This window comes from Symphalangus syndactylus, chromosome X, assembly GCF_028878055.3.
Source record: "Symphalangus syndactylus isolate Jambi chromosome X, NHGRI_mSymSyn1-v2.1_pri, whole genome shotgun sequence".
NCBI lineage: Eukaryota > Metazoa > Chordata > Mammalia > Primates > Hylobatidae > Symphalangus > Symphalangus syndactylus.
Genome location: NC_072447.2, coordinates 23,207,172 through 23,214,773, shown reverse-complemented (window position 1 = coordinate 23,214,773; position 7,602 = coordinate 23,207,172).

Genomic DNA, 7,602 nt, shown 5'->3' with positions numbered 1-7,602 from the left:
TTCCTTAAATGTTAAAAAATATATCCTGACCCACAAAATGCTCCAGCTACAATTTCTAGTTTATTTCTGGTCCGTATAATGCATTTTTTGCACTACAAAAATCCCAGAGAAAATCAGATGATCTCCAGATGAATGGGCAGATGGTGAAGATTGAGTCAGAGCTCACGTGTTTGATTTGAACTTGTAACTCTCCATGAGCAGAGCGTACACTAAGTTTTATTTTTTAAACAGAGAAAAAGTGGGGAAAGAGAGAATGCCTACATAGTATGGTCGGTATCAGTGTGTCACGAAGGATGGGCTACGATGTCTAAATCATTCATCCAGCAGACATTTACTGAGTTTTTGCTGTATACGCCCGTCTAGGGATTAGGGGTGCAAAGGTGAGTAAGAAGAACAGGGTCTGCGCTGTCAGAGATTATAATGTGAAAAGAAAGACCAAAGACAGTTTCCCAGCGTTTAACAGGTGCTCTGCTGGGAGAAGTCAGGGGCATGGAGACCTAAGGGAACACCTGGCATTCTGGGGTATGGAGACACTTCTAGGATACAGCAGTTTGGAAGAATGAGCAGGAGTTAGCCCGGCACCTGATAGAGGTGGGTTTATGGCATAAGGGATGAGAAAAGTGTGGGAGGTTACTGTTGGCAGAAAGACGACATGCTTCGGCGTTCAGCAACCCCGGCAGCTTGTTTTGGTGCCTACTGCTGAGCATTGGCTTTAGCCATTCTTGGAGGTCAGCAAAACATTCGCCTTTCAGGCTTTCTGGCATTAAGAATAACAAGAAAGATTTTATGTATTCCTACGAAAGGATGGGCCCATTCAAGGAGGTATTCCTACTCCTTTACAATTTATTTGCCACTTATGTGTTTTCCTTCCAAATATGATCAGTTTAAATGTTTTAAAGAATGAGGACCAAAAAATTATTTATTGATGTATTTCAAAGACCTTAAAGTTCCCTTTCTCCTGTAAAGATATATTTGATTTTTTAAAATTTTTTTCTAAAAATGCTCCCAGTCATGACTTAATGCACAGAAAATTCAGTTTTTTTTTTAAACTAACTTAGAAAATACTGATTTGGCTAATAGTTGATAAATGTAATCAAACAACTTTATTTAAAAAATGCAGCCATTTTGACAAAAAAAAAGAGCTAATCTTGGAGCAGCCAAGTCAAGTGTAGACAAGGAGTTGGGGCCATGCAGTAAGATCTTCTGCTACGTTAGAAATTCTAGCTGCTGGAGAATGGCGTGAACCCGGGAGGCGGAGCTTGCAGCGAGCCGAGATCGTGCCACTGCACTCCAGCCTGGGCTACAGAGCAAGACTCCGTCTCAAAAAAAAAAAAAAAAAGAAATTCCAGCTGCCTAGGGGTCAGACCACCCCTCACTAATCTTACTCTTTTTGGCTGAATATGGCAATTGATTTTTTAAAAATAACACTAGTTATTCCAATTGTATAATTTCTTTCAAATTTATAATCAGTATTGTCATTCTGTAAATCCTAACAAATTGTGGATTCCACTGAGCAACTAGCTAAGGTTAAGCAGCTATTTCTTAGGTCAAGAAATTTCCTGTTTTGAATGCCGTTTTTACCACGAATTCATGCTAACAGAGTTAAAGTTCAATCTGATTACGTATCAGATGGTGGGGTAAAGGATTTCTTAGTAATTTATGCTACCACAGCCTTTAAACATTAAGAAATTTTGCTGAAGAATTCTTAACTTTTTATTTTGAAAGACTAAAATTTATAAAGGAATCACAAAAGGCCTAGAATGTATTCGCAGGAACCCTCAGCAAATTCGCCAGATGATAACATTTTGCCCCATTTGCTTGTTATCTGTGTGTTTTCTGAACCATCCCACCATCCTTTTGAAAGCGAATTTTTGACATTATACCTTTACCCCTGAATATTTTAGAGCATATTTCCAAAGCCCACCATGATTATCAAATGAAAGAAATTTCATATTGATACTTACTGTTTTTATCACAGCATAGTATAGTACTGTCTAATCTTTTTTAAATTTTTAATATTTGTGGGTATATAGTAGGTGTATATGTTTATGGAATACATGAGATGTTTTGATACAGGTGTGCAATGTGAAATAATGACATCATGGAAAACTGGGTAGCCATCCCCTCAAGCACTTATCCTTTGAGTTACAATCAATCAATCCAACTTCACTCTTTCAGTTATTTTAAAATGTACAGTTATTATTGACTATAGTCACCTGTTGTGCCATTCGATAGTATGTTTTATTCTATGTTTTTTTGTACCCATTAACCTTCCCCACCTTCCCTGATACATTACTATTGTCAGATATACAGTTGATATTCAGATTTCACCTATTTTCCTGAGAATATTTTTCATGGAAAACTTTTCCCCCATTTAGGATTCTCTGATCCACATTGCATTTAGTTTTTGTGTTTTCTTTGTCTTTAATAACATTGGCATTTTCAGAAGGTACAGGCCAAGTGTTTCGAAAAATACTCTGAAGTTGGGCTGGCCTGAGGCTTCCCGGGATTAGGTTCCAATTCTACATTTTTGGGGCAGACATGCCACCGACATGCAGCTGCATCCTTCCAGGCATCACATGGGGAGCAGCAGGCCATTAAGTCCAGTTGTTGGTGGTGATACCAACTGACGATTTTCTTTCCAGCAGGCTTCCTAATGCTTCCTTTTGCACGTATTGTGAGTACACTCTTACTGACTATATAAGTAAAAGAGTAACTTGCATGTCACGGCGCCTTCTTTAACATCTATGCCTCCATTACTTTTCTCTTCCACTTTCCTGGAACACATCGGGTTCTGCCCATTCACTTTCACTTCCCTTGAACAAAATGGGAAGGGATAAGTAGACTGATACAGATGGTTGTCAGTGTGGCGATGACTGCAATTGAGTCTGGGTCTACAAAAATATTCCACTTGCTAAACTTTCTGTAGGAAATGCTGCCTGTGTCTGATATGCCAAAAGCAATTGGACTTGGGGGATATTTTTAGAAATCGATTATTTTAGCTTATTTCTGAAAGCAGACTAGCTGCCACAATGGAATACACATCAAACGATCCATTAATGACCTCCAATGTAGAGCCAGCTGAATTGAAAATGGGAAACAAAACCCTGCCCGGGGATAGTCATTTTTTTCAGAGACCAACCAGAGAGTCAGGGGCTCTTACAATCACTTGGTTCTGCTCTCCAACCTCCATGGGGCAGAACTGAATTTCAGACTTTTCCCCAAGGCTATTTTCGTACCCATTGCCTACATATCTCCAAGAAAGGGATGTTCACAGCTCTCACTGGGAAGTGCTTCTGGAGTCTCAGGATACTTCTGGGCATGCAAATTTAATTTGGGGCACCAGAAATCTCTCCCTTTTTATTTTCTCTGGTCTCAGCCTGTGAAGAAGTAGAGACTGATTGGTCATTGCAAGAAACACAGTGATAAGAACACAAGGTGGGGAAAGAGCAAGGGGCTGGAGTGTGGAGTCCAATCCATTGAGTTTAATTTTTCTTTAATCCTTATGAGATTCTCACTGCAAACCTCTAGATCCTCTGTTATTACCCTCATGAGGATAGGATAATGTCTATCCCACGACTGTCTTGCTGGTTTTTATCAGTATTGGTTGCACTGTATTTTTCTTACCAATAAACATTGTTGAATGAATGTATAAATGAACAAATACCTTATTTTGCATTCTGACAGTACTATTTGTGACCACTCAAATTATAACCTTATTATCCTATTGCCTTAACATATTCATTTTCCCCTCTTGTCAGTACATTATTTGTTTTATGATCAACTTTGGGCAATGTACCCATGACCTTAAACATGCTATCTGTACAGTGTGGAATTTATTTTTGGATGAGAGATGGAAATAATCAAGTGATTGGCTGAATCATAAATCAGCAGGCTGGTACTCTAGTGTATCAGTCAGCTGCTGCTGTATAACAACCAATCACAAAACTTCAGCAGCATGCAATAATGAGCATTTGCCAGTGCACAAGTCTGTGGGTTGATGGGGGGTGGTGTTGGGGTTGGCTGATCTAACTTGGATTCACTTGGGTGGCTCTGCTGATTTCTCTGGGCATATCCACATGTCTGGGAGCCAGCCAGCACACGTTTATTCTTTCAAGCCTCTGCATATCATGTCCGCTAACCTCCCATTGGCCAAAGCAAGTCATATAGCCAAGGTTAACTCCAATATGGTGGGAAAGTATATTTCCCCTAAGAAAGTAAAGGGATAGCTGTGCATGGTGGCTCACACGTGTAATCTCAGTGCTTTGGGAGGCCGAGGTAGGAGGATTGCTGGAGGCTAGGAGTTTGAGACCAGCTTGGGCAACACAACAAGATCTTGTCTCTACAAAAACTGAAAGATTAAAAAATAAAAAGAAAGTATAGGGACAGAGTGAAAGTATCTGCAAAATAATTCAACTTGTAACACCCTAGCAACACACAAACTGACTCCTAGGTTTTTTTTTTCCCACTTGTTGACTACAGAACTCAACTTCAATTTTCCAAAAATATCATACTCTTTCTAACCTTTGGATGAGTTGATAAATAACCACTGCTTCTAGCTCCTGTGTGCCCATCCATAACCCTGGCTTGTCCCTGGATACCTTGGACCTCCCTAAAATCCAGCAACTGAGGAGTTTGAGCCAGGCAAATCAGGGAACCTCTAACACCTAACGGGAATACAATCTGAGGTGTTGGTGCCCTCGTTAAATACATTAAATATGATACCCAACTCCAAGTGCCTACTCACTTCAGGGAATGGGGGAGGATGAGAAATAAGACTTTCAGAAGGGAAGAATCAAATTAAGGATTTAGTTTGAATCTTTGGATGACATAGGCCTCCAGAGAGACTTTTTTCAGCCAGCATGAGAGAAGGGATTGTTGCCAGCCAGCAGAAGCAATCTCTTTGCGGACTTAGATGGCAGCAGACAGAATTGCCTCTGAGGTGAGGCGGGAGAAAGATGACCATCCAGAAAGACAACGTGGCTCACAGCTGGAAGCCAGTCTGGCCCTCACAGCTAGGCCATGATGCTCTCCAGTTGAACAGGACCCCCACATCAGACAAGGCCACTCTATGACCATGATGGGTCAGGAAAATACAAGGCCACTCCATAATCTCTTCCGAATGTGGGGAGAGACATGAACATTGTCCAAACCACCCAAATGACCAAACATCCCACTTTCCTGACTGCTGCTTCTTTACTAATTACAGTTGTAGCCTTACTTCCTGCCTTCTGGACAAGATGTATCAAGATGCCTAATTAGGTAATGGCCTCTGCCTTCTGATAGCATCCAGCCAGAAGCAAAGCCCTGCTTTCTTGAATCCTTCCCTAAGTCACCTATCATAAGCCTGTGTTCTATAACGAGCTTTTTCTAACCTTTTACTGAGATGCTCATGGTCCCCCAAGATGTGTGTTCTTGCTGCTTGCAGTGAGTCAGTCAACCCAACCATAATTATCTACAAGTGATTTCCTGGTGAGTCTTTAGCTGGAAGACATTGACATCATTGTGGTTCTGTAATGTCCCCAAAACACATTCTTAGAGCCTTTAAACAAATAAAAGGTACAAAATTCCTTTCTCAAGCACCATGTGACTAGGAGATTTGTAAGGTAATGTCTTCTGGCCACTCAGAATCAGCAAGAATAAAGTTCACTGGCCACTGGCTCGTAATTGCGACTTAGGTACATAGAAGATTTGGAGATTTACTGACTCATCTAGGCTTGTATTTTTGGGAGTTGTAGGAAAGTAAAAGATACATTGGTTGTTTTCTTGCCTTTTTATCATTTCCATTATTTTAGCCAATAAATAATAGTGGAAGTTAGACATATAAGAAACAAGTTTTGATTTCTTATGAATGTTATAAAAAATGAAGATTAAACAATTAAAAAGTAATTACATTGTAACATTCTGCTAGGGGTTTGGTTTGCAAACAAATAATCATCTTTTACTGTTTATGAAATATAGATTTACTAAACAAAACGCATAGTAGAAATTAATATTTGAAGTTTACCTGTTTAGGAAAATAAATCTGATGTTAGTTTATATAAAAACATTGTAGTAAAAATGGAAACAAATGAACCTGGGGAATTGGACTGATGCTTTGAAATGATCATTGTGTAACACTTAACTAGTCATTAATGCTGAGCATTTGGGAGCAGCTACTTGTGTTAAAAATATTCTGATTATTTGAAAAATAATCAAGTTGTAGTTTATGGCACTTTGAAATGGAAAACACCTCAGCATGCCCTAATGTTGCAGATTGCAAATTGGGGCAGAGAAAGGACTGGCAGGTGTGACACCCTGTTTTAATTCATTGATCTTTCCACTTTGCCAGCATGCAAACATTTTAGTGAGAAGGTGTGTTTCATGAATCCACATGGACATTTTCCTCGATTGGTCCAATGGCAAATCTTACTATATATTATTGTTTTAGATTTGATGATATAATTATGTAGTCTAGGTCATGTTTTCTCAACCTTGCCTCTCCTGATATCATGGGCTTGGTAGTTCTTTCTCGTAGGGATGGGGAAGGGCTTTGCTGTCCTGTGAACTGGAGGACATCTAGCAGCATCCCTGGCCTCCACTCTGCAGATGCTAGGAACATCCCTCATCCCAGTTCTAACAACCAAAAATGTCTTCAGGCTTTGCCAAATGTCTCCTGAGGGGCATAAGTGCCCCCAACTGAAACTGACCCAGTAGTCCCATAGATAGTTGTTTTTTTTTTTTTTTTTTTTTTTTTTTTAATAAACATAGAAATGGACCCTTCTGGTCTTAAAGCTTGAAACTTGTGTTTGTTATATCTGAGATCCTTCAGGAAACAACCTTCAGATCTCTAAATATAGTATCAAAGAACTGAAACTCACCAGATCACTGCATTGTAAGATGCTGCACCCCTTATTCATCATGATTGCTTCCTTGCCCTTCCCTAGTTCCTGTTTCTCACACATTGTTACATTTCTTCTCCGCTATATAAACTCCTAGTTTTAGTCAGTCAGGGAGATGGATTTGAGATTGATCTCCCATCTCTTTGGCTGTAGCACCCAATTAAATCCTTCTTCCTTGGCGATAATCGTCATCTCAGTGATTGGCTTTTGAGCAGTGAGCAAGTGAGCAACAGAACCTAGATTGAACCCCTGGTATTTCTGTAACAGTATCTGCCTCAATTTGCAGACCAAATATAAAGAGAAGACAGAAATCATTTACTTCTGTCCTATTTAAAGTCTCATGTTTGCATACGTGGTTTAGGATATGTCAATTCAAAGAAGTGTAATTTTTACATTTCTGCCTATTTCGGGTAGTGTTATACAATGTTGGCAATAAATAAACACATACATACCACATGGCTCATGGAAAGGGACTGGGGTCTGGAATTGGGAAGGGTCTGGTGGGCTCCCCTCCACGAGTCCCCATGTTGACTGGTCATATGCTCTTGAGAAAACCCTTTACCTCGTGGACTCTGGTTATAGATTCACAGAAGACAAGTGCTTTGAAGAAATATGCCATTTATATTAAGCAAGAAGGTGTCTCCTCTTGGGGATAGTTCACAAACATCTTCACTTATTACCATCCATTTTGCTTTCATTTCAGTTATTGCCTGATGCCTGA